General features: G+C 38.1%; 1 protein-coding gene across 1 annotated transcript in view; it reads right to left on the bottom strand.

The window, feature by feature from the left end:
- Positions 1-25890, bottom strand: part of LOC148189672 (uncharacterized) — a 139054-nt gene that overhangs the window by 20654 nt on the left and 92510 nt on the right. The window lies entirely within an intron of this gene.

Raw genomic sequence — 25890 nt, 5'->3', positions numbered from 1 at the left:
CTCATTACTGGGATTCTCTATGGCTCCCACTTGAAAACCCTCAAATGACACTTTCATTCCCACTCATAGGCTAAAGTTTGTGCAACAACAAGGGATTTTATCATCTAGTCCTAAACTGAACTGATCAAAGGCTTCAACACAACAGCACTGAAATAAAATTGTCTCATTTTTGTTGACTAATAGACTAAAAATGACAACAATCTAATTACTTATTTTGAGAAAAGTTGTCGACCAAATATCCACATCAATATCAGGTACCAAAGTGAACACACTTTAAAATCATGTCAAAATCCAAAAGAACTAAAATCACTATTGAGACAGTTGGACGTAGATTTAGACTTTTGGCTGGCATGATTATAAATCTACCCACAGTTTTTGTCTGTTGTATTCGTTTCAGTCTAATCTAATCACATTAAGTTGATAAAACTGTGAAAAACTCCCACTGAGTTTTGGATTGGGTTGACTGAAGTGGGCAGCAGAACAGAGAAGCTTCCCTCCCTGCATGTTTCTTCTCTTTTTGTCCGTGTCTGATTGGCTCCTCTTTCCCTCCACCAAAACCTTCACACCAGTGCTCACTCACATCGCTCTGCCCACATCTGGCTGCTGCGATTTACTCTCAACCCTTCAGTCACACACTCACATATCTGACTTAAAACTTCTGCTGGCTTCCCACATATTTTTCACCAATTTTCAAAACTTTTCCATGACTTTCCTTCAATATTTCACCCAATTTCCATGACTCAAATTACTTAAAAATGGGCAGGTATATAGCAATACAGCCATACATTATTAAAAAGGCATTTCCCCGGCAAACTGCTACCACTTACAATCTTAAGTCACTTTTTATACATTCACGTCTCCAACTAGCTGCATATGCCAAATAATTAGATAGGCGCATGGCGATGCTTCACAAAACATCAAGGTCAGACCCTTTTTTGGGGTATATAAACCGAAAAGCCTGTAATTTGCAGTGTTTGGATTATAATTTTGACAAGTATGTATGAACATATGTAATTATTATTTGCAACCTTGCCTGAACCTAAGTGTCTGCGTCACTGTAGCCTTGGCAACGGCATGATGCCAGTCTGCTCTATGTGTATCACTTTATGTTTCAATGGTCACCCAGCACAGCAATACATTTTAAATTAGTAACACAAGGACCATACTTTATGTAATGTTAGACATGTTTTGAGACATTTTGAGACTATTTAAACAATAACAATAAAGATGTATATTCAAATTTTCTTCACAAACATTACTAATATCAAACCATTTCTAAGCCAGGAAAACAGTTTCTCCAATTTCCAGGGTTCCCACACAATGTCATGGACAAATTTTCAAAGCTATTCCTTGACTTTTCAAGGACCCCAAATATTTATTTTTCTTGGCCCATCTACCCAGCATTTTTCAAACATATAAGATTCAAACTCTGTCTATTATAAATTGTGTTATTTTGGAGAATTTGGAGAAAGCATGCTTTAAAAAAAAATTTAGAAAAAAATTGCTTAAAGTTTTAAAGAAAAAAATCAACAAAAATGTTTAAAAAGGGGAGAAACAATGCTATTTTTTAAAAGAGAAAAATACCATCCAAACCCCTTGTCTTAAGAAAAGAAATAAAGAAAATAAAACAAAACAAAAAAATTGCAAAATCAAGTTTTCTATAAAAACTGTCAAAAGAAAATGAGGAAAATTTCATGATGGACAAATTAACAAAAACATAACGCATTATCAGCTACAGAAAAGAAATTCAGCGTTATGTTACATTAATGTAATTCCATTTTTTACATACATTTTTCTAAAACATTCGATGATTTTTATTATTTCCACAATTTTTCCAGGCCTGGAAAATGTGCTTGTAAAATTCCACAACTTTGAGGTTTTCCATGGCCATGGGATCCCTGAATTTGATAACTTTTCCAAGAATTTTGGGAACCCTGCTACTGCATCAGCTGCTTGCCATTTAATCAATTACTGGAGGCCCAGCGGCTCTCAACAAGAAAGCCCCCCCCCCGAGCTCTGGACATCAACATAAAGATGATTAACTTTGCTGCAGAGTCATTATTTCCAAGATTAACTTACTTTTAATTACCGAAAGACGCCCTGCTGGCTGCTGAGCATCTCACATGAAAAATGCATTCACCAAAAAGATGAATAATTCTGATTAAACACTTCTAAATAAGAAAATATAATTATTCGCATCACATTGATCACTCCTTCAGTGTCACCTCACAGCCCACTGGAGGTCCTGACCTGCTGGTTGAAAAGTTACAAAATGATGCAATGATGCTAATTAATCAATTATTACTGTTTGGGAGCTGCAGCCTGGAGCTTCAGGAGACGCCCAGGAGCTCCACAACCTCCTCACACCCTCACACACACCCTCACACACACTCACACACACACACACTCACACAGAAAACGAGTGGGGATCACGACTACTGTACCCACACAGTGAGCTGTTCTGGAGAGGCTGCACAGAGCTGGAGGATGATATACTTTTTTTTCCCTACGTGAATATTGTCTGCAAGCTCAATGCCAAACCAGATTGGCAGGTGTAGTGAACAAGAGGGAGAGGTGCTGTACAGTATGCTCAAAAATACTCACTCAGCTCACACAGGAGATTGAATGATCGCTTGAAGAGAAGAGGGAGTGAAAAGTACACAATGACTCTGATTTTGTTTCAGCAGCACTGGTTAAAAATAGAATTCCTGACATGACGGTGCAATGTGAGAAATGACAGGAAATGTGTTTTTTTCCAGCACTTAAGACCACACACGGCAAGTCTTACACCATAAGAGGTTCATCAAGGGGTCTTCTAAGATCCCGAGGGGCCAATCAGCACATTAAAGCTCCTTGCATGAAGACAATTCCCCGATTTATTGCCTATGATTGATATCTTTATGAACCCCCCAGAGATTCCTTAAATGTCTTCATCTTTTCACAGCTTACTTACACCGACATCTGTCATTTTTCAGTGATATTTCTGCCATGCACTTTCCGATTTCTCCACAAGTGAAAACAGAAAAAAACCTACCTTGCGGAGAGGAAGCTGAGCCGAGGTGTTAAAACAAAGATCAGGAGCCAAGTTTTGACAGCACAATCCAAGCATCCGTCAACAATCCCCAAAAACAACATTCACGGATTGATTGCACCTCTTTACATCAATTTTTTTTTTTTTTTTTAAAGATATGCACGAGAAAAAGCTTTGAAGTTGGGAAAACTAATTAACCCCCCCTGGCGAATCACTCAGCTCCACGATCAATCAGAAGATGTTAGTGGATCAAACATGAATCAATAAAAAGAAGAAAATTGGCCCGGTTATCCTTTGCTTTTATCATGATGGGCGTGTCAATCACAGCACTCCCTGTCACTTTCCCCGTGTTTCCTGCTCTCCTCTCTGTCTTGATCACAGCGCTCACTGAGTCGCTTCCCAGCGGTCTATTTCACTTCCCCTCTCAGCCACCGCACAGTCTCCTCCTCTCTCTCTCTCTCTCTTTCACTCCATCTCTCTTTCTCCTCTGCCTCTCTCTATTTCACATCCTCACATCTCCCGATTGATCTTAATTCCTTCCAGGCTTTTCCCTTCTGCCCTCCTCCTCCCATTAGCTCCACTGATCGCAGCTTGTTGCACAGCCGGCAGACGCACCACGTCTTGTGCGCTCACTCTCCTCTCTCACCACCTCTCCCTCTCTCCTCCTCACCCACCTCCACCACTCTCTTCCTCACATATTTCCACTTTTCACGCACTCCGGCACACAGCCAAACATATGCTACTTAGCTTCAGTACACACATGCCCTCAGTGCATGAGATATTTTAAGGACTGTAACAATTTGCTGTGCAGTTTTTACTGCTCTAACTTGAACTTAATATTTTCACTGACCTTTTGCAAATGCAGCCAGCATCTAATTATTATAGCATTTTTTTTGCCAAATTAATCACATTATCATTTATTCGTTCTGAGGGAAGAATTAATATCCAAGAAACCAAAGTAACATTTCACAAATTGCTTGTTTTATCACAACCAGAAGATTTTTGAATTACAATGTATTAGAAATAAAAGAAAACCTGTGACCTTTATTTTTACACTGCGTCAGTTAAAACCACTGCCACTAACAAAATGATATAAGGAGCTGGAAAGTCTCTGAGGTGGGTGGGAGGAACGTTGGATGAGTCCAACAAACCCTGGACTTCCACCTGCTCACTTTGTGAATAAATGTTTTCTTTTTTCTAAACTGAACCACATGCTTGTGCTGCACAAGGAAATACACAGAAATTTGCATTGTTTTACTAAAATTGTGTTGTGAATAAGGGTTTATGCATCTAACAAGCAGACACTGTAAATTTCCTGTGATTACAAACGTCTATTTTCAAAAAACAAGATAAAGATTTCAAAAGGATTCATCGCTCATAATTTGTGATGGCGAAATGTGCCAAGTTAGGATGAAAATGAGTGTCTCTGTGACACCAAGAATAAACATTTAAGACCCATGCAATGCAAATATTTTTTTAAAAAGGATCACTTTTTACGGGTTATATTTGTAAATATGTATGAAGAAAGTTTCTCAAAATTCAGTTATTCATTTATTCTTATTCTGTCACAGTTCAGTAAATTATAAGAGGTGTTTGTTAAGTTATATGCATTTTTTGGACTTTTTATCTAGAAAACTAAACAGTTCATATCATTTTAGCAATGTGGAGGGCAAAACTTTGAAGCTCAATATCTAAAAAAAACTGCTCAGAACGCAGATAGAACATTATAATCTTAGGTGGCGATTTTAGGACATTTAAAGGGCCTGCAGCCCTGCTCGTACGCTTTAAATGGATGTCAGTGTATGATACATAAATATATGATATAATGTTCCAGTCACAGATACAGTGTACCTCCCAAATTTAATGCCTGTGAGTCTTCACCTAACCAACAATGTGATTCATGTCAGAATTATGCTAATGTATTCCACTCTCTGTTTCCCCTTTGTTTTGGCTGAGGCACAAAAAGCTTCGCAGCGACTGGATGGGGATGTGACTTATGGCTCATTAAAAAGCTATTAGCACAAAAGAGCATCAAAGCTAAGGCCGGTGGCTACGCAGCCTTTGGCCCATGACAAGGCAATCAGCCTTGAAGACGACGCTCATCCTACTAATGACCAATATGATGCCGCTGTTATGAGACATGGGGAAGCATGATTAAAAACAATATCTGGCAGATTTAAGTGCAACCAAAGGCATAACTGATTTATGTTAATATTTATTATTGTATTACACGCTATTCCTCTCATCTTTGATGGTTAAATGAAGCGCTGTCATGTTAACCCTTTGAAATCTGAGCAAATTGGCTTGATTTTTTTGTAAACATGGGAGGAACGCAATGAGCAAAAAAATAAGAAATAACTCAAAAATTAACAAGAAATTTTTACTATAAAAGTACCAGAAAATTACCAGAAAATTGTTAAAAATAAATAAACAAAACAAAAAAAGAAGAAGAAATAAAAGAAAAAGAAAGTAAAAACCAACCAAACAAACAAATAAAAAAGAGTAAAGTGTTATAATAATTCTGTAACACAATTTTAAATATGTAGTTATAATCATTTTTTCTTTTTTCCCCAGACATTTCCCCTTACATTTTCTAAATGTAACTGTCTAAATATATTAATTTCTTGCAATTTGTGGAACACTTCTTGCTAAGTTGCTTTTTTTCTTTTCACCCATGTTTCCAAAAATCCCATCAACTTGCTCAGGGTTCAAAGGTTTAACTAGCCGTGAAAGGCGTCTGAAAGCAGCACAAAAAAAGTGATGTCGCTTCAGGTTTCAAAGGGTTAAAAGTGATTAAAGACAAGTGACAAAACACACACTTAAGATCTCAAAGAATTAGGGCCTCTCCCTATGTGACAAACTTCTTCTGCAGAGCGTCGGTGGTTCAAATCGTGCACTAACAGGGTGGAAAAAGATGAATGAGGAAGAGGCGATAAGATTACAGCCTTTATTTTTGTTGTCATTCATGCATCCATCACAGATGCAAAGCTCTCATCATTCCTACAAACAGCTCTGGACTGTAAACTCTCTGACAAGCCTTTATTGTTAATGAAATGTGTGTGTCACGATAGTTTTTTTTTTTTACTTTCTGCAATATTTGATGCTTAGAGGAACCAAATGTGTGTTCCAGGCAGCCTGAGCCTTGAATAACACAATGTGCACGGGAGATTGCAGTCACACTGCCAGCACATGTTCAGCTTCAGCTGGTACGTCAGCGGTTTATGTACATCAAGTGTTTTATTCAGGGATTTGCTCAGTCCTTGGAAAGAACTTCAGTTTTTAAAAAACAACAATGTAGCATCACCTCACTCTCCCTCCTACAAAACATCAGGAAACTTGTCACAGAAAAGTTTCATCTTTTCATGGACAGGTTTTTATTTTTAAAAATTCCTGTCACTGACTCTGTTTATACACAAACCAGGTTGCTGGGGACACATTTGTTTGCAGATTATTTACTGTACATGCAGGTCTGATTTTCTCCCCACTGCCACCATATTTTAGAAACCGTATTGGCATAATTTATCTGTTTCAAAAGTCTATTTTGATGGTTAAAAAAATGCTGCTTTTTTTGGGTTAAAGCATTTGTACTAACAGTTGGAGAACAGCCTCAGTAGTTTTTTCTTTATATGAGTCTCTGCATCTTTGGAAAGTTACTAATTAAGAGTAAATTATTATAGTTTAAATTTTTTTCCCATCAGAAATTGACCTTTTTTTAAAAGCCCAAAACCCGATTTAGCTAATTGGATTTGTCATTTGTTGCGCATTTAAGAAATCAGGTCATTGCAAAAAGCCGAGAGTGAACATGTAACTTAAATGCATATTATTATACTTGTTGCATGGCTATGACATGAAGGCTGTGGTACAGCGTCCAACCCTGCAGCTGCGCCATTCAGCCCATTTTCATGCGCTGTTCGTGTGTATACCTATGAAAAGTAATGCGCCAAAATTCATATGTAACGCACATTATAAGAAAGGCTGCGATCACGTAAGCAAGGCGCTGCTGGGTGTGAAGAAAGATAGTAGTATGTAGTTGGCGTAATAAGGCAGGTTAAGGTGGTGGATGGGTCAAACAAACACAGGACTTTCTGCCTAGAAACTGACATTGTTGTCCCATGTGAAAATCAGTTACTTGGAGTTATTTTAGAGTTCTTTATCACCATGTTTTTTTTCCTAAACCTAAATTAAAATACATAACTTTACCTTCATCACATAACATTATGTGCTACGTAAACATTAAGTGGGTACCTTGACAACGCCCAATCATGTTTTTTTCCTACACCTTATAGTACTTAACTTATCTAAAACTAACCTACTAAACTGTAAACAAAGTGCATAATCGACACCATCCATGTTGCATTTAATTAGATATAAGAACGGTTGTGAATGTAGCTGTGCTTACATTTACACTTTTACTCAATTTGATTTAAATTAATGTGATTGGAGTTTTCGGATGTTTCAGATGTCAGTCAGATGTTTACATGTCTGGATGTCCTCTAATACGATCTGTGGTTTACATGCGCCGACACATGTAGATGGAGCATGCGCAAAAATGATGAAAACAGCAACTTGACAGGGCAAACGCAATTGACACTTTTCACACACTGAGTGTGTTACTGAGTGTGTTACTATGGTTACGGGGCCGCTCGAGCATCTTGTCTATATTATATTGTTGTTTATTTAAGATATGTAAATATCCCGTGAATGTTGAGGCTTTTCTGTCTTAGAAAAAGGATGTTGCTGACGAGTGGGTATGAAACAACCAAACGTAACGACGCGAAACATGGTTTAACATCCTGGTTTTGGGGGCGCTGAAGTCATGTGATCATGGTGTGGATTGTTTAAAATCTAACATTAGATTTTTACTTCTTGCTAATGCATTTGTGCTTTAAAATCATAAAAGCGGTGTTCATTTGTGAAGATTATCTTGCTGAACAAAAAATGTAAGTATTTTGTTTGCCACAGAGTTTATTTTCTGCAATTATTCAGTAAAAAAAGGGGAAAATGCCATAGGCTTTTTGTCGAGGGAACAAGGGAGATTTTAACTTCTGTGTTTTTCTGCAGAAAACACAACTTTATTGAGGTTTTCAACTGCAGAGCAGACTTTACTGTGTATGGATTTTACCCCAATTATATGACTCAATATGACACTGTGACTTTTCTTTTAAGCCTCATTGACTTATTTCAGAGAGGACAGGGACATTTACTACAGAGTAATAAGAATAAATAATATAAACCTCAGACAGTTTTAAACAAGGAAAGCCTGTTTCTAAACTGTTAATTTGATGGGTAAACACTGAAATATTTCTACCTAGGTTGTTAAAAAAACTGTCATGTTTCAGAAAGAAAACAACTACAGAAGTTTTCTCTTCTGACAAAATCTAATGTTTTTGACAACTTCCTAAAAAGCGAGCTCAGGCATCACAGGTAGAAATGCTGTGAGAGGGAGACAAAGCAACAAGTTCAATCTAACTTTAACAACATTTGCAGACAATCAGTGTCACAACACTAACAAGGTCATTTCTGTCAAGACAAACAGCAGATCGTTTCCGTCCTCACCTCTCACGTCTTTCATGAACATCTTCCCGAGAGACATCATCAAGAGCAAAATCACAACTACAACATCCCTCTGAGTACAGTCATCTCACCCACAAAACTGGCAGTTAGTGGGAGAGAAACCCTTTCATCCACCAGCTGCACTGTCTGTGAACTGCAAAATTTAACCACCACTTTCACATACTGAATAGACAAATGGCGTTTTTTGAATAGGAACGAAGCTGATGGTTATCTGCTACAGTGGCGGGCAGAGCAGAGGCAAATAAATCGCACATCCTGCCGTTGACTGGAATTAATTTCATCCCCCGGGGCTCTTAAAATGTGATATATAAGTATTAAGACTGCAGATAAAGGAATTCTACTTCTTAATTTTAGTTTTTATTTACTCTTTTTCCCCTGTTTGCTTTTTGCACCTGAAATTTTTATTAAAATTGTGAATAAGGAGTAACAAGATAACAGACTGGATCATATGAAAACAAAATGTATGTGTGAGTTTTTGAGGATGTGTGTGTATTTAAAGGCAGGTTAGGTCACTGTAGGACTGACAGTCGGCTCACGGGGAGGCAAGAGGACAAACATCTGATTTAACACAGGCGTCCTGGAGGGCATAAATGAGGACCCTGCGATCCCTGTAACACACGTGTGTGTGTGTGTTACAGGGATCGCAGGGTCCACACACACACACACACACTGCCCACCTGTTTTATTTCCATGGTGACTTTCAGCCAATGTCACGCAGCGGTGTTAGGGCTCGGATCCCTCTGAGGGGCGGTGTCGTTAAAATGCTAAACGGAGTAATCATCACTAAAAGACACAAACTAATCCGTCTGCCATCCATCCATTTCTCCTTTCTTATCTTATTTCCATGTCTTGCTTGTCTTTTTTTGCTCTCTCGTTTCTTTCTCTCTGCTTTCATTCCCTCACACCAGCGCCGCTCAGTACTGAATCAAATAATCAAAGCAGGAAACCTGAAACATGAACACGAAGTCGGACCAAATTAGTTTTGGGCTTCTCTTGTTATCTTTCTTTTTTATTAAATGCTGCGTTCATTTCTTGACCCTGCAAAAAGCGAAAGAAAATGATATTGTGATACTGTCTCCGAAACAATTAGAAATAAAAATGTTCTGATGATTGTTTATCTGTAAAAGCTAGAAAGGCGTTTTTAGAATTAATCATGACCTCCTCCGGGGAGATTCGGCAGTCTACATCTGGTAATAATAATCAGCAACCTGGTGGTTGTTCAAGCAGAGTTCCCACATTTTAAGGAATTTAAAAACGTTTCCATGACTTTTCACAACGTGTAACACGGACAGAAGTGAGTGGTACGCTTTACTCCAAATGTTAATTCTATCATTAAATGCGGGCTGCAGACACGGAGCGTCAGAGTCCTCAAAGTTGAGGAGTGACAGCTGAAAGTTTGGTTATCCTGTTGGTTAATTTGTTCAAAAAAACACAAAGAAGCGCACTATTTTCAGATCAATTAAAACAAAACTAAAGTGTTAATTGGCGCTCCGAGTGACGATTAAACACCCTCGGCTCCCAGTGTCAATTGCGCCATCTTAAAAAATGCTGCACAATTTAAAATTAATGATGGGGAATAGGTGTAAAACATGTTAAATCACACTACTTTAACATATATTTGTTGCCCCACTTGCCGGGCATCATTCAAAATGATCAGATTGAAACTCTATTCAAACATAATTGAAATGTCTGAAAGTGTGGAATAAGATGTTTCTAAAAACACGTTTAAAGCTTTATACAGTGAAACAAAAGGGAAAAGCGAGTTAAATCTGCCAAAAATACAAAGAAATTTAATTTTCTAGATTTCTGCAGTATTTATATGACAGTGTTTATGATAGAGAAACAGGAAACGGAAATAAAAGACGAGAGGAAAAGATAAATCTTTGTGAAGACAGATGTCATAATTAAAATGAGAATAAGAAAGCTGCCTGATTTAATCCAGTTTAAAGTGTTTACTCATTAATTTTCTTTCCAGCGCCGCCACATCAAAAATAATTCCTCCCACCTTAATGTTAATATTTTACAATTCAACCCTTCACATCTGAGTGACTGTGATAACACTTCCTCCGCCAATGGCAGCCTCGGTAGATCAGGATGCACTCGAGCTGAGAGACTAGCCGGGTGTGTTGTGTTTACGAATCACTGAAATTGCAATCGCAGAATATTCATGAACTGTTTAATAAACAATCTGTGTAATATGCCACAAACCCCATCTTCAAATTGTCACAGATTTAATTTGTGGAAAATAAAGTTCGCAAGTTTCTCATTTTATGTTTCCTCTTTTTTTCCCAGAGTTTTCTCCTTTTTTTTGTCACCATTTTAATTATTGTTTGATTAGATCAAGGTGGTTATGGCTGAAATTGGGAATACTTATGTTTAATTTTATTCATTTATTTTTATATAAAATTGAAAAAGGGGGGTATGATTTGAAGTATTCACTTCCTCCTACTCCTTTTTGGACATGAAACACTTACATTTGTGTACTGAATGATATTTTTCTTGTTTATATTTCATTTTGTTCTCCTTTTTTATTTTGCATGTTTGAAATAAATATTTAACCGACCACTTGTCTTTCTTATGCAACTTTATCTGAGCCCTGGACAGGCGGCAGGGAGGCGGTCCGCTCCCTCCGTATCCAATTATCTCTGCATGTCCCCTCCGTCGATAATGAGTTATCACTCTGCTCCACCTCGTTCCATCAACTCTCTCATTTTTCATTTTTGTTTCTGCTGCTTTCTCTGTGTTTGCCTTGATCTCGCTGGATTTCACATCTCTCTTTGTTCTGCCGCATGTGAGACGCGTAAACAAAGTCTCTTATGTAACGTATAGCCGACTGAAACTCAGAGCTGTTGTTCTTTGAACGTTTCCGTTGTGCAGGCGAGCAGAGATGATTTAATTATGAAAACAGGGAGAGGGAGGCAAAGAGGTGTGTGTTTGTGTGTCTCGAAGGCCGTCACCAAGCGAGGCCTTTCATGTTGGTCTGTGCTTTGGTTTATTTGCTCAAGCAAGTCATGAAAATCTGCAAGAATCCCCAAAATGCACAGGTAGTACCAACATAATCGCAAGTAAAAATGCTGGCATTGTACATTTCTGCAAACTGCAGATAGTTATTTGCACATTAGAATATAGCGGATAGGTTTCGACACTGTGGTTAACGTGTGGTGAGGTTTAGGCGCAAAAACCCGCCTGGTTATGTTTAGGAAAAATATCATGTTTTGGCTAAACCCTCTGAAACATGGATCGATATTAGTTTTCTTGTGCTGGATTCAGATGCTTTTCACAAGTATATAAACCTCTAAACTGTGAACAACATTTGGCAAGAAATGTCCTGCAAACTGCAAGAAATAATCAGATTTAGATTTTTTTAGAGAGCAAAGCAAGGGGAAAATGTTGATTCAACAATATTTATATTTCTATATTTCTAAAATTAAGTTAAATTCTTTACCACTTTTTTTCAGGTTATTTCCTTAACTTTTTTAACTTTACTTGTTTTCAGTTTCAGTTTCGTGTTTTGTTTTGGGGGCTTTTTTACATTAATTTTTTGGTGCTTTTTTGTGTGTGTGCTAATTTTCAGATAAATTTTCTTCTTCTGATCTTCTTTAGTAATACTTTTTTTTGCAATTCTGAGTTATTTCTTCATAACTTGCTCATTGCCTTAAAGTGTTAAAGTGCCTGGTTTGGGGAGCACAACTGCAGCAGGTAAAGCTGCAATGTCTGCAAATAAACGGCTGCTTTTTGGAGCACGCTGGCAGCCAAGTGGTTAAAGCGCATGCTACATGACCGCAACGCCCCGCAACCACTCTTGACACCTTTGTTGCATGTCAAAAAACTCTTTAAACTCTCTCATTATCCTGTCTCTAATCTATTAAATTAAGATGAGAATACCCAAAAACATACAAAGCCGTCAGCGTTTTCTGGGTTGAGTACTCAACAAAAGGTTTAAAAACAAACAAAAGCAGTGCTGTGGTCTGGTTTTAAAGACACTGAGGTCAAAATTCTCTGAAACCACCACCTTGGACATGATTCACTCCCATCAAACTAAAGAGAAAATCACTCACAATCATTTCACATTAATCCAGTCCTCAGTTCAGTGCAAATATCCTCTCCTTTATAATATGGTCTAATTATTTTTTCAAACCGCTCTACAGCTCGCAGGTCACAGCATCCTTAGTCGTTACATTCGTTAGTTTGTGTTCAGTGTTTTGCTTAGAAACGGATCTAAAAATATCAGAGTGCAACAGCAGAATTAAACTGCTCTTCTAAATTTGAAGAAAGCTAAAAAAAACCCTGCTCATTACTGTAAAGCTGATAAATACCTGCAGCAGAGTGATTTGACGCGGATGTGAGTGCCTTTTCTCGTTATATACAAAAGCCAGATGTTAGCGGCTGTTAGGTGTTTGGGGTTTTTTTTGGAGTACCACTGAACGATCTTTCTCACTTTTACAAGGAGAGATCTTTCAGGAAGGCCCCGGCCGACCCGAGCCATCCACTCTGCAGTAAGTGTTATTAAGCCAAAATGCAGGACCAACAGACTGAAAAACTCGTTTGCTCGTGCAGTCATCTGGCTTTTAAATGTGTCGATGTGGTTTTATGTTTTGTGAGTCTTGTAATAGGACGGGGTGTTGGGTCAAACACACGTGAAACTGTGTAAAACAAAAAGTCAACTTTTTAATCACATAATTTAGTTACAAGCCTTCATCACACAAAATAGCCGTCAAGTGACATATTTGTTACGTTACTGTAACACACTCACCCAAATAACGATTGTTTTCTAAAGCTAAACAAGCAGTTTTATCGCCAAAACCTAAAGTAGTTTTAGTGGCGAAACTCATGTTGTGAAATCAGATGTTAGATATAAAACATCTGGTTACATGTAAGGAGCGAGAACCTACACAGAAACTGATGCGTCAGATAATCATGCCAGAGGGGCACGTAGATCATCATCAGGCAGGTTTCCATTAAACATCAAACTGCACAAATTGAAATTGCCAGTAAAAAATATGTCTACTGGAAACATGTTAATTAAGAAAAAAACTCCCTGCTATCGCAAAAACGTTTTTACGCTTGCATGAGTGGGTATTTCAGGTTATCCGAAAAAGTCATATGATGCATGATGCAGCAGGAGCTACAAGAGCTGTTACTGCATCGTGTAACTGTCCAAAAGTTGAGTGGATCATTTGGATGCTTTGAATCCACAATTCCTCTGTGAAATCGTGGACTATCACCTCACAGAAATCCCTCATACGTGGCCGCTCCCGTGTATAAGGGGCTTTCCTTTCCATTATCGCGCCATAACACGCCTACGTTGGCTACGATTTTAATAATGACGGCTAGTGTGTTGGCTGCAATAGAAATAAACCTGCTTCTTTGAATGTTATCGCCAGAGAAGTCGCAGAGCATCACTCAGTGGAAACGCAGTCATCTCGCAACTGTGTTTTATATACATTTTTGAAAATATTGCTAAAATTTTGTCCAAATCTGTAAAGGTAAGTTTGAAGCGTAGTGCTGTATTTGACAATTTGGGATCGAGAACACGTTAGAAGTGAAAATACAGTGTTTGTGCTTAAATGCTATTTTTAAAATTCAATTTCTATCTGCAGTCTTGTATTACTGTTTTGATTGTTTCATAAAATTAAATATATCTTTAGGTTTTATTTGCTGTTGTGGCCAGTGTGACAGGTTGTCCTACACACACAGTGCCAGAATGTGTGTGTGTGTGTGTGTGTGTGTACTGCTAGTGAAGTGAAACTGAAGCTCTACAGGTTCTGAGTCTACTTTTGAAACTGGGTCTGTAGTGTGACTATAACAACCCCTCGAGAAGCTGCAGATGGACTCCTGTGAGTCACAGCGTCTCCTCCTGCTCTTCATGTCCCCCTCTGCTTTCCTTTCTACTCCTCGTCGTCTCATCTTCCTCCCCACAACCCTCTCTGACTGCGCCTCCTGTCCTCTGATGCTCGTTTTGATGTCTGCCTGGTCAATGCAGCCATCTCATCTCTTGCAGCCTTTCTTTGGTTGCGTGTGTGTGTGTCAGATACTGTGAAGTATCTCCAGTGACGAGTGATGAGCTGCGTACAGTAAAGGGATGCTCGATGATATCTGCACATCATCGGTATCAGTAGATAAATGACTCACAAATGAAATATCAGCCCCAAAATGAACAGTTCTGCAGATATAACAGGCCAGCTTTAACTTTGCAACTTTAACACATCAAATTTGTCCTGGCTGTCCCGAATCTTTGATGCAAAGTGAAAACACTGATCCATATCATCCTCTTTCGGATACGTCTTTAGTTTGGATTTCTGTGTCACCGTCATACATCGCCAGGCAGATGATGGCAAGCAGACAAAAGAATAATTATCAGTGTGGAAATGTTTTGTTTTTTGAAGAAACTCGGGGTTAACAGCCTGAGCACGTCATATGTAAACAAAAGCTGTACTCAGGAAACACCACATTCACGCTGGAGAAACACGCGTCACTAAGTTCTTGCAACAATGTTAGCCGCTCAGTTTCAACAATGTTAGACTGAAAAAACGTGCACGCAGACTGAAAGTCATCCGTGCTGTTCTGTGGGGAGATGCAGGGACTTGAACCAGCGGTGAGTGAGAAAAAGCATAAATAATGCATGTATGTTGGTTAAGTTATGAGTAGCCTCTAAGCTCATTTATTAAATGTAAATGCTGAAGCTAATAACTTACTCAATAACTTAGAAAAGACAGATGTTTTGTCTTTGACCCTTGACAGTTATTACTGAGCTGAGTTTTATACTTTTGTTAAAAGTTCTTGTTTTTTAATCAAAGTTTTGAGGATTTTGCGAGAAGTTTGCCTTTAAGTGAGATGGCCCTGAAGTTTTAGGGAAAAGATCACAACTTAGGCTAAAATGAAAAAGGAAGGGTTTTCTGACCATGTCCAGTTTTATTTAATTTTTTTTTTTTGCAATTATTAGGATGTTGTTTTTATTTTTTGGGGGGCCAAACACAAAAAAAATGGATAGCAGCTTCCTCTGTGAAGACTGTGTTAAATGAACATATAATATCGGCTCGTATCGATCGATGGCTCCTAAATAGAATCGAAACAAATTCGTATTGTGGCAGACTTTGTGAAATCAGCAAATATCGTATTGCTGTCCAAAGTGTCGATATAATATCGTCGTGTGCGTGCGCGTGAGACTTTTCGGGCAGTAAAGAAACAGTACTGAATGCTGTGTCAACACTGAGTATGTTTCAAGGACAAGAACTGATTTTTAATTTAGGATCTTAAGAGAAAACACTCTCGAGTCATATTTGAACACTTTTTTCTGCTTAATCCAACAACACAACATTCACACACCTGTTAACGTCACCTGCTCTGTTATGCATCTGTTTTCACACAGTGGGATTGTGGAGTGCATCATAAATTGGTGCGTAATTACTTCTTCTGTTAAATTTCGTGCCATTTGCTGCAATGCTAAGTATAAAATGTGTTCAAAGAAAAAAACCTGCTGTGGACTGAGGGAGAGTTTATCTTTAATTGTAGTTTTGGAAAGTCCCTCGTGAACAGTTTATCCCCAGTTGTTTTCTGCTGGCACATTGTGCTCGCTAAAATACTTCAGTCTCAAATGGTGATTTTTTTTAATAGAGAAAAAATGTTTTGGGTTTTGTTTTGGGTCTGACTGCTCAGAAATAAAAGAAACTCATACAGACTGACAAGGTTTCATTAGATGAAAAATGACCCCAATTTATGGATAAGCTTGTAATCCTTCAGCTGAAGTTAAAGCATTAAAATCCTCCACATATGTCAGTTTAATAATTAAACTGAAGAGAAGTTCTCTGAAAGGTCACTTTAAAACTGGGTCACATTTCAAATCATCTGAATCCACCAGAAACATATTTTACAGGGAATCATGGTGTCTTTGCTCTCCTTAACCCTTTGAAACCTGAGCAAACTGGTTTTCTTTCAAAAACATGCTGAAAAAAGGAAAATGACCAACTTGTCAGGAAATGTCCCACAAATTACAAGAAAATAATGAAAGGTGGAAAGAAAATTACCTTAAAAATAATAAGTAAATTAAAAAAAATAATAAACATTCTATGTTATCATTATAATAATTTTATGTTTAAAATTATGCTACAGGAAAAAAGAAAAATATATTTAATATATAAAATATATATATACAAAACCTATATACTTTTTCATGGTCAGGTCTTTTTTTTTCTCTTTTACTTTTTAAGGTCTTTTTCTTGCTTTTTTTGTTTGTTTGTTTGTTTGTTTTTGAGGGGGGAAGGGGCTTTGTCAGGTAATTTCCTCATGATATTTTGACTTTTTTATTTGTTCTCATTTTTTAACCTTGTCTTGTTGTCTTGCTTGTTGCCCTCTTCGGTTTTTGAAAGAAATCAAACCAATTTGCTCAGGTTTCAAGGGGTTAAGTGGCTCCTTTAAATACAAATCATAACTGTTTTAGTTTTTTTTTTCATAAAACAAAAATTATTTTTCCTGAAACCCTGGCGGGCAGCCTTTAGATGTGGTTGTTTCCAATGTTTGAACAAAGGAAAGTTTCATTTCTTTAACACAACACAGTCAGCAGAATTTTCCTTTTAAAGATGAAATGAAAGGCTTTTGTCTTCTCTGGGCGCACATGATCACAGACAAACACATTCACAGGGCTGCAGCCTCCCTCTGTTTCACACGGAGAGTCAGGCAAGGATTTTCTCAAGGTTTCTCTCAAGGGGGCCTAATGGACAGATAAATGCTTTGAAATGCTCTTAGAAAGGTCGAAAGACAACACCGCAATCCAGCAACAACAAGAATTAACACAATGGAGTGAGTGATGTTCTCAGACGTCTCACTGCACACACCGACTGCAGTGAATGACGGAGCATTTTTTATCAACTATCTTAGTGACACGTTTACAATTTAGTTTCATGATTGTTTAGTCGGGCCCCTCTGGAGACTTTAGATGCAACTCTGACGGTCAGTCCACAATAATTACCTTCCGCTTTCATCCCGGCATTTTTTTTAATGACGTTTTATTTCTATGACAACAGTATCTCGACATTAGCCAGTAACCTAATGTGACGCTATGTTTGACTACAAAGGTAACACCAAGCTTTACAATAACACGGTGATAAAGACACAACACACGCCAGCAAAAAAAAAGTGTACACCGGCTGTTCTGCTCCTACAGACCGGCTTCTCTAGACATGTTTCCAACATGAAACTGAGGTAAGTTCTGCGACTTCTCCTCTGCAATAAAATTTAAAGAAGCATGGCGACAAATGTTCAAAACACCAGCAGGTTTATTTCACCACAATAGCCGTCATTATTTACATTTAAAGGCGATGTTACGGGAGTGATAATGGAAATGCGAGTCCCTTATATGTGGGAGCGGTCACGTTTGAGGGATTTCTGGGAGCTGATAGTCCACGATTTCACAGAGGAATTGTGGATTCTAAACTCTTGTATGATTTGCTCAACTTGTGAAGAGTTATGCGATGCAATAACAGCTCTTGTAGCTCCTGCTGCATCATGAGGGATTTATTTCCCACTAACTCATTAAATTACCCGTAAAAGCAACCACAAAAAAAAGTGTTTTTATAGCAGTTTCGCAAAATATGGCTTTTTCAGCTCGCTAGAAATACCACCTCATGTGAGCCTAAAAACATTTTTTTGCAATAAATGGGAGTTTTTTCCGAAACAGAAATGTTTCCATTTGGCGTATTCTGTATTTGCAATTTCAATGTGCCCAATTTGAGGGTTAATGGAAACCCACCTTCTGTCTGTGTTGTGACAGTAGCCTAAATTAAAGATTAGCAGTAACATTATCAAAGCCCTTCTAAAAAGTTCAGACTTTCAACTCAAACTCATGCATGCGTTGGGGACATAAGAAAAAAGACGCTGGTGCTGAGAAAGTTTGAGGCCCTTAGCCGTCTGAACAAAAGACAATACAACACAAAGCACATTATGACAAAAGTAAACACCCAACGCAATGATGGAAATACAGCCTGATTTTGACTTGTCAAAACAGAAGTGATGTTGCTATACCATCCAGCGACCAGCTAAGTCATTTCACAGTCATATTTGTTATGCAAAAATGAACAGAAAAGAAAGCAGTTGAAGGTATGCAGTTCCTCTCAGTGAGTCCTCAGAACTGTTTAGTCCAAAAAAACGCTATTGTAAGTGGCCACAATTCAAATCTTTTCAACTTAAATTCCAACCACGACCTCAAACTTTCTACAGGTTGATCAAAGATAGATTTCAGATGACAAATAAAAGAACTATACAACTCAAATATGCAGCTGCAGCAGAATAGATGAAAAGTTGCCAAAAAAAGAGTCCTGCTTTTTACATCAAACTTTTTAAAAGCACAGAGACAACCTGCATTGTGTCGACATTTGTTGATTCAGAAGCAGCAAACCCACACATCAAGACGTGATAATAGTCTGTCTTGGAGTTTGATGCCTCCCTTCATCTTTCCTCCACCCCTTCCCTTCGCTCTCTCTCCGTGCTCCGTCTGCAGTGGTAATATTCATGTTAATGACTCTGTCTTCAGAGTGTTTTCTGTTGCTGTGAGGAGAAGACGAGACACTGCCCTGCTTTTCGGGTCATGTGTAATATCCCTTAGTTGCCTCCTCTATCTCAGCTCATGCTTAAATCGCTCCAGTTCTGTCACGCATGTCCAAAACTGGGACCTTTTCTCTGATAAATTTGCTTTTTTGTAGGGAAATGAAACTGCGGGGTAAATCAAACAGACAAGCTCTCGTTTATGTCTCCATTTCTCTGGTCATTCGGTCCTCTGGAGTCTCGTTTTAATGAGACGCTCTGTCTATGTATTCTGAACTTACAGTGCATGCTATAGCTTGCTGCAAACTTACATCAGAATGTTGAACTTGTTTTTTTCATAGGGATGCAAGTGTGGGGACTATAATTTTGTAATTCAACTACTGGAGAAAGAATGAACAGGCACAAGTCACATGAGGGCGTTTTTTAACCTGCATTGTTTAGTCCAGCTGGATTAGTTTGTTCTCTTACTTGGTACAATTAACCAGAGCATATCTTTACAAAGGAATTGCACTGGAGTGATTAATAAGTGATTTCAATCTGGTCACAAACAAGTTTTGGTAGGAACGCAATCTGAGCTCTTGACCTGACTACAAGCCGTACCCTGCAGCACCTCCACAATGTTGTAATGTTGGGATCGAAACAAATGACGTAAATTCAGCCAATCCCCATAAATTTTGCGTGACCTTGCAATTTTGTCTAATCACTGCATCATTAACCGGATTTGATTCTTTAGAGCTGCACACAACGTACTGATTCGATCAGCCTGTCTCTTTCTATATGTTTATCGTGAGTCTACTGCTGCGAGATCGGAGCTACGTGCCAGGGATAAAGTCACATACACAGTGACAGGGCTAACTGTTGGCATCACACAGTTAGTGTTACCTAAGTTTAACATCAAAGTTGAGCCATTTTGGTGTCAACAGCCAAGTTTCCATTAACCCTCAAATTGTGCAAATTGAAATTACAAATATAAAATACACCTAATGGAGACAAGTCCATTTCGGGAAAAAAACAAATAACAACTCCCATTTATCACAAAAAAACTTTTTACACTTGCATGAGGTGGTATGTCTGGTGTTTTTTAAAAGCCATATTTTGCAAAACTGCAACAATTTTTCGCTTATTGGTCACATGATGCTATGGCTGTGGCTCCCCTGGGAAACTATTTTACCAACTTTTGCTTGCCACCACAGCTTGATTGGAAAAATAATGCCAATGGACATTGTAACATGAACAGCATTTATTGTTTTTTTGAGACATTACTGAGAAAAAAAATCACCATTTCAGGCTGACAGCTGCTGACAACCAGAGGGAGAATAACTTCCATGTCTGATCTGGACTAGCTACAAAATACGCTTCTTTTTTGGTAATTGAGATCTTCTTCCTTTGTTTACTTTCTCTAACCAGCAGAGTGAACGTTCTCACAAGGTTTTTTGTGATGCGTGTTTGTTCGCTTACATTTTTCCTGCATACCAAAAAGGAAACTCACTGAGATGTTTAAAAAGTCATCCACTGACTCAGACCAAAGCAACAAACTATTGGTTTGCATTTAAAAAATGCTAAGCTTTGAAAAAAACTGCACTGTAGATTGTCATGACAAATAATGTTAGCAATAAAATCAGAATTTTCTGCAGTATATAAAGGCTCAAAAGCACCAAGAAAAGGGCAGCAATTGTGAGTTTTTAACTAGTGACAGATTTCACAGATTAAAATGTGAACGTACCTCAACAAATGCTGCATCTCACGATACATTATACTGATGAGAGATTTCAACATTGTCTGGTTTTGTTTCTTGCAAGTAACACACAGATGACGGGGTTAATGATTAAACAGGGTGTGATGAGGGCGATCCAAAAGGTTCGGATAATTAAAATGTAGTCTCTTTGAAGTGTGTTCATAGAAGATGCTGATGTAAGAAGTATAACGAGACCTTTATGTTGCCCAAACCCATGTCCTATCTCATGGTGTTCAGGGCTTATGATAACACCAATCTTGTCTGCCAGAGATTGGGTAAAAACTGTTTTTTTTTATTATTATTTATCAGACTGTGACACACTATAATTACTTTGAAACTTTCAAAAAACGGTACTCGAATTTCTAATTAATGCCTTCAGCAGAGACGGCTGTTGTTGCCATACCAGCCAAAGTTCCTACTCAATTTTTCAGCAGCTGTCAACTTAAATTAGGACATTTCAAATGAATCTTCTTTTTCTATTGTTTTTTGGAACATAACTGTTTTGTTCTTTTTTTTTCTTTCATTTCTGTTGTTTTTTTTAGTGCTTGAGCATGCCTCATTTTCAGAAAGTGGATTGAGACAGAGTCACACAAATTTGTTGTTTTGGTATACCACTTAACAAGGACAAGATGTACCATCAACAGTAGCTGTTTAAGGCAGAGAGTATCATGACTGCAGCCTCCCTCAATGTTACTGAGGTTCACTTTAGTCACTTTAGTGAGGTGATCGCACCCCCTCAGAGCTGAAATGCATTTACAATAGGACAGAATCAGTCTACTAGACAGACAAGACCAAAAAATAATAATGATAAACCCTCATACGTGGCCACTCCCACATATAAGGGACTTGCGTTTTCATGACTTCTCCCGTAACGTGGCTACGTCACCTTCAATGGAAATAATGACGGCTAGTTTGGTGGATGCAATAGAAATAAACCTGCTAATGTGTTGAACATCCATCGCCATGCTTCTTGAAATATTATCATGAGAGCAAAAGTCACATTAAGTCATTCAATGGAAACACAGTCATTAGGTTTTTATCAACATTTTAAAAATATCGCTTAAGTTTTGCACAAATCTGTAATGGAAATTTGCCTGTCACCATCACTGGCACACACACACACACACACACTCTCACGCTATGGCCATAATGGGGCACCAAACTGAGGCACTGAAATCTGCATTATAATTTGGTCCAGCTGGTACTGGTTGAATGAGAACCGCTGCCAAAGTAGCACCGAGTTTCGGTACCCAACTCCAATCTCAATGTCGAAAAAACCCACTAATCCACTAATGACCAGGTCATTCCTAGATCATACACAAAATCTGAAAATCAGATTTTTCTGTTCAATGAACATAATCCAAATCCACCTGGACATTTCTGCAAATGCACAAGCATACACGGATAACATGCCACCTTTGTCCAACAATCAAAATATCACAAAAGCAATCGCAAAACCAATGACAGCTTTTATATCTAAAAGGATATTATTGGACTGTTTGTACTCCGGGGTGGTCGGTAGGGGGACTACAGCATGTACTATTTCAGTGTGAGCACACACACCTGCCACCGGCTGCAGCGATGTCACCCTGATCATAAACAAAGGGAAAGTTGTGTTTGTATAATCACTGTCGAGACAAAAAGACTATTTTTGTGCTGATGGTGAAACATGACGACAAATGACTGGATCTGTCCTCCGCCTTCTAAACTTAAAATAAATAAACTGCAATAACATATTCAGTAATATAAGATATTATGTCTGACAACAAGATGTCTCCTTATGTAGGCACAAGTTAAATTTGTGTTACATTATTGTTTTTATGAATAATGCTTTTGTATATCGTGCTTGCCATGTCAGATCTGTCGTTTAGCACCTCTCACTTGCACACCCCCATCCCCCAAAAGTTATCCTGACTTTTTCTTTTATGTAAGCACCCACGGTCTTGGCTCAGTTGGTGTTTTTCTTTTTACAAAAATTAAACTGTCAATCAACATTCAGCTTATTGAATACACCTACAATACCTTCTATGGTAATTAGCCTCTGAAACAAAGAGTGAAGGTAACACAGTGGCCATGTTTACATGCACACTGATATTAATTATTTCAAATATGGGAAAGGGAAACAGGGCAAAGTTAGCGCTCTATTCCACTTTTCCATGTTTTGAAGAGATAAACATCATGTACACTGATCAGAGTATGCAAGCCTACATGTAAACGGGAATATTAGTGGAACTGTAATTTTCATTAGAAATATTTACAGCTTGGTAAAAATAATGTGTTTTTCAGAGTGAGGTGAAAAAACTGGAATATTTTGTCCATGTAAATGTACTTATTGGGCGGTAAGAGTTTGTTTCAGTTTAAAGCAACTTTCTCTCTTTATTGTATTATAACTAAAACCTGATTTGGTGAATTGAAGCTGAAAGACATTCAACACCATTTTGATGACTGCATTTCAACAGTTAGGAAGGTGAGCTTCACAATGAAAGACTAAATGCTTTGGAAAGCAAAAGCTAAATCTTTTGTTGCACCAGTCACTTCTTCTCTCTGATGACTGATAACTGTTTTTCCATATCTATCAGAACCTAGGCCTTGACCTAAAAAAGCTTTGATAAGCTACACTTAAAAAATAAAACTGAAAAAATAGTGTACATACACACACAAAACCTCCAAAGTGCACTCCTGAGAGCTCAGCCTAATGAGCACAGAACAGAAGGACACTTGTGTAATTGGTCGTGAAAGGTGCTGTGCCCTCCTCGCTGGGTCTTGAACAAGATCAAAAGGTGGCATTTAAAGAAATCATCTATTGTTGATAAGCAGCGCAGCACTGCAGGAGCTAATTATTCTCTCAGATCTGTGCCACAGTGGCCGGCAGCAGCAGCAGAGGAGCACCTTCACCTGTAACGAGGAGGTGGTCTTCTTATAAAATCTCTTTGTTCTGTTAGACCAACCCCACCTGGCAGCGGAAAATTCTGAAAACTAGCTCTAAAATCAACCTAATACTGATGTTACCACCAATTTGTTATATATTCCCTTACTCGAGTAGCTTATTTGTAAGACAGTTTGTGTAAATATTGCTGCTGAGAGTACATGAGCAGTGAAGACTGGGCTTATCAGACCTGTTTTCAGATAAACTTGAAGAGACTGGATATATAAAGACAGATGTCTTTGTAACCATGACTGCTCTGCTTTTCTTTTTTTTGTGCTTGTTTTTTCTTTCTATCTATCTGAATGTGGAAAGAAAGTCATAATTTAATATGAATAAAACCTGTGGTTGTATAAACAAACTAAAAAACAACAAAAATTAAAAACATTTGAATTTCAGATCTACAAATCAAAATTCAAGTATCAAGTGTTGCATGCAATACTGTTCTAATTTGTAACAGATTATTTAAACAGTTCAGGGTTCCCACACATTTTTACGGACAAAATTTCAAAACTTTTCTAAGCCTTTAACCACCAAAATCCAATCACTTCATCCTTGAGTCTTCTTTAACGTTTGTGCCAAATTCGAAGAAATACCCTCAAGGTGTTTTTGAGATATTGTGTTCACAAGACTGAGACTGATGAGGTCACAGTGACCTTGACTTTTGCCCTATTACCATGAAAATCTAATTAGCTCATCATTTAGTCCAAGTGAATGTTTGGGTAAAATCTGAAGAAATTCCCTTCAGGCGTTTTTGAGATATTGTGTTCACAAGAATGTTCCGAACGCACGTAACAACCCCAAAACACAAGGCCTCCAGCTTCGGCTATCGTCGGCACAGAGACATGAAAAGTCACAATGGATGCAGCATAGACAAGGACACTCTGACTATCATACATTTCCCATAATGCAGCTCAACAGCATTTGTCCTCAGACCATCCCCGTCTGGTAAGTAAATGCCATCGTTATTTCTGTGTTTTCGACCCATCACCTTGAAAATATCTGTCTCACAACAGAGCAGCCGCTTGTCTGAGGTGATATTTACCTCTTGAGAGGGATTGTTTAAGAAGAGCGATGGATTCATGACAGAAAGTCCACCAGGTTTATTGTTTAAGCTATCAGAGAGTCTTTTTTGAGCGCACAGCCATAAATAATTTAACACTTTATTGGTCCCTGTTGGGAAATTCTCGTTTCTTTCAGCCCTGTGCCAGGTAGGTCAGATTACATGGTGAGCCTGTAGACAACAGGGATCCAGTGTCTTGCTCAAGGACACTTCAGTAATGTTAATGCTTGCCGGCACAGGCCCTTGAACTCACTTGTCCTCCTATTTATTTGTAGCCCGACTGAATTAAGCTTATGTCATTTGTCAGTCTATGTTTTCAGAAATCTCTTGAGATTTATTTCCTCTCAGTGCTTCATTTGTTTTCTTACTCCCAAAGAAACTGATGAGATGTCTAAGCGCTCGTGTCCGCAGATTGTAATTTTAAATAAAAATGGACTTGAGAGTGGATTGTCCATTGTGAAAAAGTGGTCTGAGAGTCCAAGGAAAGAAAAGGAGTCATAGGTGTTTTAAAGTATTTTGGTGCTTTTTATGCCTTTAGCACTGCCTCTGAATGTTGATCACCATGTAACAAAAGTTCCCAGCCGAAATCAACCAGCCCCACCCTTTTCAGTTTTTAAGAGGATCACATTTTCACTGTGGGACGATTAGATTACAAATAAATCTACATCTTTTCAGGAGTTTACACCTACTGTATACATCAGATGTGTTTAATGAGGCTTTCTCTCCACAGACACGGAGTATTAAACACTTTTTGTGCAAGTTGTCACGTGCAAATAAATCACATTAATACACACAAGCACGCAACACCATTTTCCGTGACTAATTACTACAATGTCATGTAATTTTAAAATTGATGTCACTTTTTTTTTCCCGCATAGCCCTTGAGTTAATTTTAATACTCTACTCTATGTTATTTTTTTATCATTTGTGCAGACAACCTTAACTGAAAAACAAAGTCAGACCTCCTGAGTCTGTTAGAAAGGAACAACCTGAGGCACGGTGAATGATCGCAGCACAGTTCAACATAT

The sequence above is a fragment of the Plectropomus leopardus genome, chromosome 4 (genome assembly GCF_026936395.1).
Source record: "Plectropomus leopardus strain MGB_pleo_1.0 chromosome 4, ASM2693639v1, whole genome shotgun sequence".
In the NCBI taxonomy this organism is placed as follows: domain Eukaryota; kingdom Metazoa; phylum Chordata; class Actinopteri; order Perciformes; family Serranidae; genus Plectropomus; species Plectropomus leopardus.
This window is presented reverse-complemented; position numbering and strand designations above follow the sequence as displayed.